The sequence below is a fragment of the Bidens hawaiensis genome, unplaced genomic scaffold (assembly GCF_021521415.1).
Source record: "Bidens hawaiensis isolate Kalapana, Puna unplaced genomic scaffold, B.hawaiensis_p1.1 tig00021325_1, whole genome shotgun sequence".
NCBI lineage: Eukaryota > Viridiplantae > Streptophyta > Magnoliopsida > Asterales > Asteraceae > Bidens > Bidens hawaiensis.
The window spans coordinates 247,590-259,872 of record NW_027493296.1 but is presented as its reverse complement, the minus strand read 5'-3'; the positions used below and the strand labels follow the sequence as shown (position 1 = coordinate 259,872).

The 12,283-nt window shown below is 34.8% G+C and overlaps 1 pseudogene across 1 annotated transcript; it reads right to left on the bottom strand.

Moving 5' to 3' along the window:
• Positions 1 to 7,118: 7,118 nt before the first annotated feature.
• LOC143563154 (uncharacterized) lies at positions 7,119 to 12,019 on the bottom strand (annotated as a pseudogene). Its single transcript, XR_013140613.1, has 12 exons — positions 11,956 to 12,019; positions 11,203 to 11,328; positions 10,063 to 10,145; positions 9,875 to 9,950; positions 9,718 to 9,785; positions 8,895 to 8,979; positions 8,498 to 8,616; positions 8,329 to 8,412; positions 8,114 to 8,258; positions 7,867 to 7,983; positions 7,656 to 7,767; positions 7,119 to 7,486 (listed from the first exon to the last, which is right to left on the bottom strand). The product of XR_013140613.1 is annotated as an uncharacterized LOC143563154 (transcript).
• Positions 12,020 to 12,283: the final 264 nt, after the last annotated feature.

Here is a 12,283-nt window from a genome sequence, read left to right as displayed (position 1 = left end):
TGTTTTATACAAACCACCATTTAAATTTAATATTTAACAAAAATTATCTGAGCCATCAGATCGCCTATTCCAACTTTGATTCTTCAAGCGGCTAACCTTCATTACCTGTAAAACAGTTTGAAAATTCGTCAGCAACAAATGCTGGTGAATAAGCTGACGCATAAAAATATTTTCTTTACTTGATTACCCCTCGAGACATAACTGAGGTCCGGCCCATCGTGACTTAGGAATAATCAAGTTTAAAACAAAACACTATTACAAACTTAAGCTCTACTCGAAACCGCTCAGCAAACACCACAGCGTTCAAGATTACTTAGCTACCATCAGTATACACATGATTACCCTCTCTCAGACGTAACTTAGGTCCTGCCCATCGTGGTGGAGGCATATAATTACTAGGTGTGGCGCGGTGTGCCCATCGACTTACCACATATGTAAGGATCCAAACAAACGTACACGACAGCCTGAGGGCCAGCGATTACTTTTGTTCATAATGTTTTAGAGATAGGTAATCTCATGTAATTCATTTATTTGACTCGATTAAACAAGTTTATAAAGTTGGGCATATTCACCTTTGAAATGATCAGCTTCACTTCACTGGTCAGTTAGTCTTTGCTATCTCGGACCTGTAATACGAGTATAACCTTTTGTTAATACCGATCTTTAATCCGGCTTAAGACCTTTAGTCTCTTTTTATATAATCTTTACCTCGATTATATTTTCTTTTTAAACCTTTAGTTTAAAAATACTTTTCTTTCTTATACACTACGTTTCTTCTTATAGAATAAACACATACTTTATTTCTTTACTTATTATCTAAGAAACTTAAATAATATTAATAACAGAGATATATTTTATATCACATATTTCTTATTTATACTTTTCTTTGTTATTCTTTCTTTTGTTTATTTTTGAGGTATCGAGCATACTCTCGACTTAGGGTTTTAAGCCTTTTTAATATTATAATAATATTTTATTCGGCATTATCCCTACCTTGGTTGGCCTATCAAACCCTAGACACTTTGGCATCACTTCGACGCCTTTTCGTTTCTCGAGTTTCCCTTGATCAACACTTTTCTTGGCATGTGAATCGAGGCACACCAATATTCAACTCTTATCGACACACACTTCGAGGTGGGGCGTCGGGACGTCTCGAGATGGCACGCACTTCAAGACATCATCGTCAGAATTGGCACGGTTTATAAGATAACGTCGGTTTTATGGCACGGATTATGAGGTGGGGTCGTGGCACGCTTTACGAGGTATGTGAGGGAGTATGTTTTTAGTGAGAGAAAGTATGTATGAGATTCGTGTGATGAAATGAATGGGCTGGATGCCCATATTTATAGGCTGATTTCGGGGTCCCCGTCGCGATACGCGATGGTCCAGTGACCAAGCCGTCGCGTATCGCGACGTAGGTATAATGTGTCACCATTAGCTTTGCCACGTGGCGGACACGGTGCCACGTGGTGACATGTGGCGGACATAGTACCACATGGGGACACGTGGCGGGACACGTGTCTCCCTGTTAGACCACGTTATCGCGATAGGCGATGACGTTGGGTCTAAATCCGTCGCGTATCGCGATTGGCCACAGAATTAGAATTTTCTCTTTTGGTCCTTTAACTTTGAAACTTGACATTTTTGGTCCGAAATTTTCATGATGTTACAAACATTGTTTTTTTACAAATAAGACGTTATGCATTAAGTATATAACCAACAACCTTATGTGAAGCTCCAGACCAAAATGGTGAGGGTTAAGCTGCATGTTTCGTTCCAGGATAATGTGGAACATGCTGTGAACCGATTAAGATTGCTGCACGAATAAAATTTTTTATTTTAAAATTTCCCTTGTATCAAAACAAGCCTGCAATCTGATTAAAATGTCATAATTACCCTCTTTTCAATACTAAACTGAGTTGTCTCCAAACCACCGTTAAGCTTTGCCACCACACACGTATCCAACAGACTCTTGTTTGAGTAGCATCTGCAAGCCTATTGACATGTTAATGGAAATAAATAAGGATATAGTACAGATATATATCGTTAATAATCAGCAATATAATCTAATAAGCCAAAAATAAAAAAAAAACACAAAAATGAAAAAAGTAAAAAAACCAAAATTACTATTTATCATCCTAGTTTCATAAAAAAGGTTCTCGGTTTAGCTAAATTATACTTATATGTATAATATGTACACACACTCTCTCTCTCTCTCTCTCTCTCTCACACACACACACATATATATATATTATAGAGTCTTGTTGTTCAAAGGTCTTGTGACTTTTTATATTTGTTATAATGTAAAACTTTTACAGTAAAAGTGACAAGTACTTAACTATGCTTTAATCAGTGTATGAAACGATACTTATGTGTCGGAATAAGCAAAACTAGTCTACAAGTTATTCAGTTAAGGCGTCTGATGCCTTCTCTTTTGTGTGTAAATAGTGCAAAACGATTAAATTTAGTCATGCCGTTGATGTGAGTCGTATGACGCACAACATTAATACTTTTGTGTTGGCGTGGCAGGAAATTTGTTAGTGCATGATTTGGTGTCCATAGCCTATCGAATAATTTAGAGATAGTATAGTCTATATATTTAATGGAAAATGGCCATTCGCTATGGATTGTATAGCAAATGGGTCCATTCATAATAGACTAGACTATTCGTTAAGTTATGAGCCCGTTCGCATGGATTGTATAGCGAATGGATGCTCATTCGTTAAGGTATAAGCCCATTTGTTATGGAGACACAACAAATGGTGTTTCATTTGTTACTACAGTATAACAAATGAGACACCATTCTAACGAATGGGGTTAACTTAACGAATGGGAGCTGATGGCCTATATATAGGCAGCTCCTGTTCATAATTAAGTAGAGATCAGATCCATTATCCATACCGTTATCATGTCAGATTCTCTCTATAACTTATTATATCCACCATAATGTATTTCATCCTTTAACGTTATGAACAGTGTCTAACGATCCGTGTTCATTTCGTATTTGTAATCGTATTGATTTGATGTATCGATGTTAGCGGCTAGATCTTGGCTCGTAACGTGTTTCAGTAGTGGTATTAGAGCAGACGACTGCTCTTGATACATCAATTTAATGTATGAATCTGGTCAGAATCATGTTCTTTGTGTTCATCGGGTTTTGGCATAATTTGGTCAGATTTAGATCACATTAAGGTTTTATTGATGGAATTGATGATAGATTCATGTTCGTTGAGGTAATACGAAGCTTTTTGTTGCTTTTGGTGTTTAATTATGGTAATTTGAAGGTTTCACCATTGAAGAGGAAGTTACTGTTTGATACGATTCAGATTAAATAAGTGGTTATTAAGTTAAGTTGAGGATACATTTGAGATCGTGATGAAATTCCGAGTATTCAGTGTAAATTTTATGATTAATTATGATGTTTTGATGAATCTGCAATGGAAGAAGCTTTATTTGCATATTCCGGCAATGTAACAGTATTTTCCGGCCATGTAACCGTTTTTTCCGGCTAAACACATTTCTCAGGTGAACAGTTGCAGATCCAACAACCCATTCGTTATGTTACTGTACCCATTCTTTATGGGAACTTACAAATGGAGGCCATTCGTTAGTTTATTAAGGTCATTCGTTATGGAGCTTAACGAATGTGTACTGGGTTATTTATAACGAATGTGGACTCATTCATTCAACTGTTCTAACGAATGTGAATAGTTATAACGAATGAAGTCTGGTTATTATATAACGAATGTGAGTTAATTCGTCATTGGATCAGACGAAATGGATCCTTAACGTATGGGACCTCATTCGTTCAACAGTTTTAACGAATGAGGATGGTATTTATAACGAATGTGATGTCTATTCGTTCAAGGGTAACGAATGAAGACACATTGTTATCGTATGAGGACACTCTTTTAACTTATGAGATGACTAGTTGACGAATGGTGATTAGGATAACGTATGGAATGACGAATGAAGCCTCATTCATTCTTTAAGCTCATTCGTCATTGGTTTAAGGTAACAAAAAAAAAAGAGTATTTTAGAAAAATTTTCTTAAATTTTTTTTTCAGGGATGTTCCTAATGTATTGGGTACTCTTCTTATAAATTTTGGTGATATATTTTCCGGTCGACTTTTTACGCGTTTCTACTGGCCGAGGGGGAGACCACGAGTAATTTAAGGAGGAGTTTGTTTGTAAGTATTGAAGATTTTTCAAGACCTTGCTAAATTTGTCAAGAAAAAGGGGAGATAAAACTTTCATTTGGGTTTATTTGGCTTGTGTCTTCCTACCTTTGCAAGGGATTCTTGAAAAATACTGCAATTCGGGTGGTAATTCATGATTGCAAAGCTACGTTTGACTGAGTTCAAGACTGCAATTGTAATTCGATTGTTGATTGATTTGTTCGATACTGAAACCTGACTATGTGGGATATGAGTGTATGTTCGTTTACTTCTTTTGGAGGGACTTTGATCCTTACTATGTTAGCAACGAGTATACAGCGGATTATTTCTGTTGAAGGTGACAATTCTTGAACGGGTTGATCAACTGAAGAATACAATACGAGTCTTGTAATTGAATTGAATGATTTGATCATTTGGGGTTTATTAATAGAGGTTGGAACTCTGAATCATATGCCCAAACATTAGTGCATCTTTGCGAATGGGATGTAGAAAAGCTTCAAAGAGTTATTTGGGATAATCGTTATCAAGAGAGGGAAAACCGAAGTGAAAGATGTTGAAAGATCAAGTTGTTCATGAAGATGTGTGACGAGGTTAAATGTAAATATATGTTTTTCTTTACCGGTGCTGACAAATAGCTGATGATTTGCTGTTGATTGTTGAAGATTGAACCATATCATATGCCAGTGGATGATCGAGATGATTTCCAAGAGTTGCTCACTTTGAGGGGGAGATCTGATATGAGAAGCTACAAGTTATTGGTTTACTGAAAAGACTTAAAGATTGTTTTTCTGCACAAGCCCGAGAATCATCAGTCAAGAGGGAGTCTGTTAATGCATGATGATTTGTGACTGATGATTTGCATTTAAAGTATTCAATAGCTACGGAAAAGGGGGAGTCTGTTAGTGCATGATTTGGTGTCCGTATCCTATCGAATAATTTAGAGATAGTTTAGTCTCTATATTTAATGTAAAATGATCATTCGCTATGGATTTTATAGTGAATGGGTTCATTCGTTATAGACTAGATTATTTGTTAAGTTATGAGCCCATTCGCATGGATGGTATAGCGAATGGATGCTCATTTGTTAAGGTATAAACCCATTCGTTATGAGACATAAAGAATGGTGTTTCATTCGTTACTACAGTATAACGAATGAGACACCATTCTAACGAATGGGGTTAACTTAACGAATGGGAGCTGATGGCCTATATATAGGCAGCTCCTGTTCATAATTAAGTAGAGATCCAAGCCTTAATTTATCCATACCGTTACCATGTTGGATTCTCTCCATAACTTATTGTATCCACCATAATGTATTTCCTCCTTTAATGTTATGAACAGTATTTAACGTATCCGTGTTCATTTCGTATTCGTAATTGTATTGATTTGATGTATTGATGTTAGCGGCTAGATCTTGGCTCGTAACGTGTTTCATCAAAATCTGAGGTGACTAAGTAGACAAAATTCTCTATGAATAAACATATGGTATGACACATTTGGTCTCTATAATATATAACAAGTTGTTAACTAAAAATAAATTCTTTAGATCCAAATAACAATTTTTTACCATGATTAGAAAGTTTAAATCATTTTGGGTTCATAATTTAGTTGGTTTTGTAAATAAATTCAGGTCTTTGTGAGTGCATTTGTACACAATTAAGCAAACTAATAAGATATTGTTGATGAAGAAGATATAGTTATTCGGTCACAGGTAATGCATTATGTACCATAACTAGTTTTTCTACCCGACACATTGCGGCGGGGCAGCTGGTAAGACTCAAGCGTTGAAATCCGGACGTTGGTAAAACTCGAGCTTTTCGACGATGAGTCGACACGAATTTGGTCAGTACCGGCTGCGTAAGTTACGATATAGACACTATTAGTAAAATTTGCGCGTGAAAACCCAAAAACTTAACTCGCCAAATTAACATATAAAAACATTAACATATAAGAAAACAAAATATTTAAGATGATATTTATTTGGTTGGCAACCCCGGATAGTGGTAAAACCTAAGCATTGAGGTGGTAACTTGGCACAAATTCGATCAGTTTTTGATTACGTATGTTACGGTACTGGAACTAAAAAACGAAAAAAATATAAAAATTGAGGTGGACCAACGACCAATTTATTTATTTATTTATTTTTTTGGGGGGGGGGGGGGGGGGTTGGTCGGTAAACTTGAGCATTGGAAAAACCTAAGCGTTGTCGATCATGGGCTTTAAATTAAGTCGGGAGTTTGTGCGAACTTGGTCGGTTTCTTTCAGATTGGTACCGGAACTAAAACCAAAAAAATTGGTATTTGATCGGTTTTCATTACGTTTATCATGGTAACTGAACTAAAAAAATAATTTTAAAAAATCAATATTCCCAACCAACACATGGTGCCGCAAGTGACCCGGCGGCACCAAAGTTGTTTATTATTTTATATATTATAGTAAAGTAATTAAGGTTCAAAAGGTAATATGTATATCGTTCTTGTAGTAATGTGACAGGTATTAAACCACTTGTAAAAACATCTAATATTGTCATTCATTTGATGAGAAATTAAATTCACGTTAAGCTTTTAAGCGACAGGTATTAAAACTAATCCGATTATGTTTACATGAAGTTCAACAAAGGAAACAACAAACAAATCCTTTATATATTAAACCCTTACTAACATCCATACAAACGTTTTCTGGCTTTTTTTTTTTCAATTTTGAGGTCGTTTCTTCAGTTGATGTGTTTGTCAAAGTCAGTATAAACGAAACCCTTCTTATACTTGAATGACATGTAAATGTGTCAGTGAGCGAACCAACTTCTTCAGATAAAAGAAAAGAAAAAAAAAACCTTCATGCATTCCGAAAAAATCCACCATGGCGGTCCATGAGCGCTGAAATATTGGTGATGCTCCAAACTTCTTAGTTATTTATTCATTCAAACACCCTCTGTAGTCTATACATACAAAATAGACGTTGCAGATGGATGGGCTCGATGTATTAGATAACAAAATAAAAACGATCAAACGAGTCATCAGTTCAGTTGACCCGTCAATTGTTACATTGGAGACCATGCTTAACCATAAATAAAAATGTAATATGTTAAACCAACAGGTTTCTAGTTAAATATTACATCTACCAATATATTACGGCTTAACAAAAATACACCAAGTACTAAAGATAATAAAAAGATAATAATAACACGCATTTATGGCATGAAATCGCTTCATATTTTCCCAGCAAGTCTGAGAAATTTTACCGCATTGAACGCCTGAGATTCTGTGTTGTCACTGCCTCCAGAAATCTAAACATCCATCGGTCAAGCATTCCTGTCAAAGATGACCCCAGAATAATAAACATTTTTGTATATTTTAAAAACATGTAAAACATATTCATCTTGAATATGTGTCATCCATGATTAAATCCACATAAGTTGAGAGTTATTGATGATAATAATTTATTGGTAAAGACAATATACTCCTAAGAGTTAAAACAAACCTGTCAAAGCAAATGTACCACCGAGCACTGCACATAATCGAGTTATGAAGTGAAGAAAACTGCGCCGTTCTTCTTTGATTGTAACAGTAATTGGTGAAAGATCATATAAAAAGTAAACCGCTGAATCACATAAAAAAAGTAATTAACACCTTGCTTTAGAAAATCATTTTAATCAATGGTACCATAATGAGCAAATAATAATCTGTCTCAGAAACAAAACTGGCCATGTCCTGTCATATTCATTCATTGGGGAAAAGTATTCGGTTACAGAGAACTGATTGGTCGGTAAGACTTCTTTTGATATGTATTTATACTCGGTTGGAACAATCTATAACACGTAAATAAACATCAAATTATGATATGAAAAGAACTTTCTACTAGACTTAACTGTCAAATGACAATAACTTTAACTTTTTAATCGAAAGGGTTTTTTGGGAAAAATGCACAAGTAAACTAACCTTTATGTAATATTTAAATGTTCCACTTGAACCATGGAGAATTCTGTTAGTATCATCGAGAGGATTATGAAGTCCAGGATACTTTGGCCCGAAAGACAAATCATGAATCACATGGCTGACATTAACGTGTAGCTCCTTCAAAGATCTGCAGAACCCGAGCATGAATATTTAAATAATAATTTATAAAGTAGACACAAATGTCATGCAGTACTTACCATTTGTGCAACAAAAATATTTAAACCATGAACTGAAATATGGAAGTTTCCAGCAACTCTTTGAACATCCAACACTCCATAAACCTAATTCAGTTAAAGAGAATGTTAAGTTTATTAATAAATATAAACAATGGTATCAATATAAAGTTACAAAACTGGGAGCACATACTCGGCACCCTTCTCCATTAGCCAAGGCTTGCTTGACGTTCTTGACCATATTTTCGGACTCATCATCAAATTTATCCAAATGAACTTTTTTGTCTGAATCATGATGATCTGTCTCGTTTCCTGGTCAAACTAATATGTAAGAGCCATGCTATTAAAAATGAACAGTCTTGAAATGCAATTGGTTCAGTCATGTCTTTTCTAGGATAGAATCATTTAGTTTAGTTATTTAAATAACTGAAAAGATGTTAAGAGACTACCATGCAATGCCATAAAAACAATTAACATAGAGGTATTCACTCCATAAGTATATGCATACTATGAAAATAACCAAAAACAATAATGAAACTAATTCAAATTATTCATTAAGTACAGAGATGATAATATGACAAGCAAATTACCATGCTTATGAGATGTATGTCCCTTTTCAACAAGATCAGATAAATATTCTGTCCCAATAATCACGCCTTCTCTACTCAATCGAAGCTGCAGTAACTCTTAGCCGTTAAAAGAACAACAATGAAACACAACTAAACAAAACATTTATCTTAAACAAAAAATGGTAGCTGAAATAATCTTATAATATATTCACGTAACAAGTAAAAGAACAGAACAATATTTTATTGCCTAACAAGTAACAACAGATTTACAGAAAAGTGTTCATCTAATCTATATATTGTCTCCAGATATGTGAATACTGAATAAGTAAATATAATGTTTGAAATTTAATGCAACGTGATCAAAATTATTCTTAGTATGGGACTGTAAACAAAAGGTTTTACCATAGAGAAGAAAACACATTCTTAATGTTCAAGCAAACATTCATTTTGGTTAGTCTCTTCTACTCCTTTCTCATATTGCATGTCTCAAGGTAAGATTTTGTAGTGTGATAACAACTGAAGATGCATGCCAATAATGAAAGTGCAAAACGGAGTGTGAAGTAAAATATCCATGGAATCACAACTTAAATCACATTACTAAAATGAACTTCAAGACGTTGCATATGTACATCATATTGAAAATTGTATTGATCTAGCTAACGACATGGGTTACACTGTCACACTATCATGGAGAGCGTAGTTTATGTAGAATATCCATGGAATCACAACTTACATATATTACTAGAATGAATTTCAAGATGTTGCATATGTACATAATATTAAAAATTGTATTGATCTAGTTAACGACATGGGTTACACTGTCACAATATCATGGACACCTTACCTTCCATATATTTGTATCCAAATCCACTTCGTGATTGCCAGACATATCAATAGCATCTACACTCAAAACTGGCCAAGCAACAAATGTGAAAAATAGAGAAGAATGCTAATTATGTGAAACTAAAAATAAGAGTCCAATTGACTACAAAATTGCTAACCTTGACAAGGTAAAGATGGGAAGGACATATTTATATGTATCGGTAGTGTTTCTCCACGTTTCAGATCAACAGCCATCTGCCAACATGTTAATTTTGAGAATATACAAAACACATACTCTAATAACTGAACATTTGTGACCATTACAGCTGAATGATTATAGCAGGCTTTTTAAGCCTAAAGGACTAACCTCGTGAACTGTATATGTAGAAATGTAGTATGTTAGCTCATGCAAGAATAATGTTGCCATAATAAACAAACCTACAATAGAAACTAGACAAACAAAGAAGGGTAAGAGATTATAACAGAGGTTCCAATTACTGACACAAGTGATTAATGGTTAAAATACCAACAACATATACCGAAACAAAACTCAATCAAGATGCTTCTACGTTGTTTAGTTTTAGCATAGTGAAAAGAATCCTAAATGATCCTACTAATAAATTGTGTAGCTGCCTTTTTGGTTCAGGAGTGCAGAACTAGAGAAACAAAGTGACTTGCTATAATAGGATGCACCAGCAAGTTAAATGACATTATTTCCAACTATTCCTCAAATTATAAATACCTCTTCTGTTTAATATATCCTACAAAAATATTATCTTGGGCTTTATAAGTTAGAAAATAATCGTTCTCGTACACTTCTTGTAGTTGTTTAGGAGTAATCACATGATATGGAGGGAGCGATCCCACACATAGCTATTAGTAGAGTCTATGGAGGGTGTGATGAGGGCAAACCGTACTTCTATCATATCCTAGGGATAGCGCAACTGCTCCTTTGAGACCCCCGGTTCCAAAAACCTTTTTTTTTCTTTTTTTCTTTTATTGTTTTATATATAATATAGAGTATAGTAATTCAGATAGCATAAAATGTAGCTAAAAGAATCATATCAAACAACCCCCTATGCACAACCATACAAAAGTCCTAACAATGGAAGTTGTAAACTACTGCTAACATATATTGACGACTGAACTACAGATAAGAAAGCAAAGAGACAGTAAAAATAAGCACCGGCCCTATGTACGCACCTATACACTCCCTTAAAAAAAACTATACGTCCAGACAGTAAGAAGGCAAGGCTAAGTCTAAGGCAAACAAAAGTATAAGAAAAGCCAAGGCCCCAAGACAAATCTAAGACATCTATACACTAACCAAAAAGTCCATAGCCCGGCCTCTCATACCAACCAATATGGCAATATTGTCCCCTTTGCTCACCGGGAGCTCAAGGCTATTCTCTTAAAGTGTTACAGCCATGAATGTGAAGATGTGAGGCCACACTCACACCGACATCTTCATACAAAGATCAAGGGATTTTAAGATTAAAAAACTTACCAACAGCACCAGATTGTGTCTTCTGTAACAAATGATCTTCGGCACGCGGAAACGCATCCAGGTTCTTTATAACTTGTTTCATACCCATGATGTATTAATTTGTTTACAAAACCTTCGCATACACCTGCAATTTTGAAAACAATTGGAAAACCTTGCTTTAAAATTGAATTGAAACCAGCCATTGTGCAATCAAATTACTCAGATTTTTCTTAGGGGTGAGCATTTTTGTTACCAAATTCCAGTACCTATCAAACACAAGAGGTACCAGTATTCCTTTTTTACATGTTTTCGGTATATGTACCATTATTCAGTATTTACCATAAAAATCAGTGCATACGGTTTTAGTAGTTTTCAGTATTGATACTTTCCGGTACCAATCTCATCCCTACTTGAATGAAAGCAGCTGGCACCTAACACAAAGTATAACCTAATTTCCATTGACACCTAAATATTCATAACAATATTACCGAGTCAATTAGTCATGTAAACATTCAAAATTGAATGGTAATCTACGGTATGGATCTCATCCCTAGTTTGATTGGATTGGATTAAATCAGTTAGCAGATAAGACAGTGTGTGTATAAGCTAATTAATTATCAATCTGAATAGCAGCAATATTACGGTATGGATCAAAATTTGAAAACTAATCTGGTTGTAAAGGCAATCATCAGATCATAACAAATACAGCAACAACAACAACAACAACAACAACAACAAGAGTATATTATTAGGAACAGGCGCTGACCGGAAGTGAAAAACACGCGGAAAGTGAGACCGGAGGATTTGACCGGTGATGAATCCCAAGAGGATGAATGATATGATGATTTGCGAGTTTGGTATTGGTATGAACTATGAAGTCCAAATGTCCAATGGGCCGTGGGTCGGGTCGGAACAGATTTATGGCCTTTGGTAAGATGTTACATATTTTATGCCGGTTTGAGGCCCGTGAATAATTGATAAAAATTTTAAACCTTAATCATTAAGTGAAATACAGTCAACAACTGATTATATATTGTTAATATAATTACAATTTATATTAAAATTACATAAATCAAATAACTAAGAATACACAAATATGTTA